This window comes from Primulina huaijiensis, chromosome 11 (assembly GCF_012295235.1).
Source record: "Primulina huaijiensis isolate GDHJ02 chromosome 11, ASM1229523v2, whole genome shotgun sequence".
In the NCBI taxonomy this organism is placed as follows: Eukaryota; Viridiplantae; Streptophyta; class Magnoliopsida; order Lamiales; family Gesneriaceae; genus Primulina; species Primulina huaijiensis.
In genome coordinates this window covers 22,709,978-22,710,590 of record NC_133316.1, presented here as the reverse complement: position 1 = coordinate 22,710,590, position 613 = coordinate 22,709,978, and positions in this window count along the sequence as shown.

Genomic DNA, 613 nt, shown 5'->3' with positions numbered 1-613 from the left:
TATTCTGAACTCATCGCCTGTCTTCTTGTGGCGGAAAAGAACAACCAGCTATTAATGAGAAATCATCAGTCTCGACCCACTGGATCAACAGCATTTCCAGAAGTAAATGCTGTAAGCAAAAATGAATTTAAACCTGGAAACCAAAATCAAAGTTACAGACAAGATTTTGGTCGAGGACAAAATCGAGGTCGTGGTCGTGGTCGTGGACGTGGACGTGGACGTGGAAGTGGTCGTGGTCGTGGACGCGGCCGTGGTTTTGAAAATAATCGAGATAGTTATTTCTATAACTCATCTCAAAAGAACGTCCCAAACCACCCACCGAAAAGGCATCAAGAGAATATGAGTGTTAATGAGAATCACTCAAAAAGATTTGAAAGTTCTTGTTTCAGATGTGGTACTCCAGGACATTGGTCCCGTATTTGTCGAGCCCCTGAGCACCTTTGTAAACTTTATAAAGAATCAATAAAGGGGAAAGAAAAGGAGACCAACTTTACTGAACACAGTGAACCTTTGAGTGGTTCAACTCATTTTGATGCTGGAGATTTTCTGATTGATTTCTCAGATAATGATCAATTTGATGGTGGAATAAATATGTAAAATATTTTATTTTTTA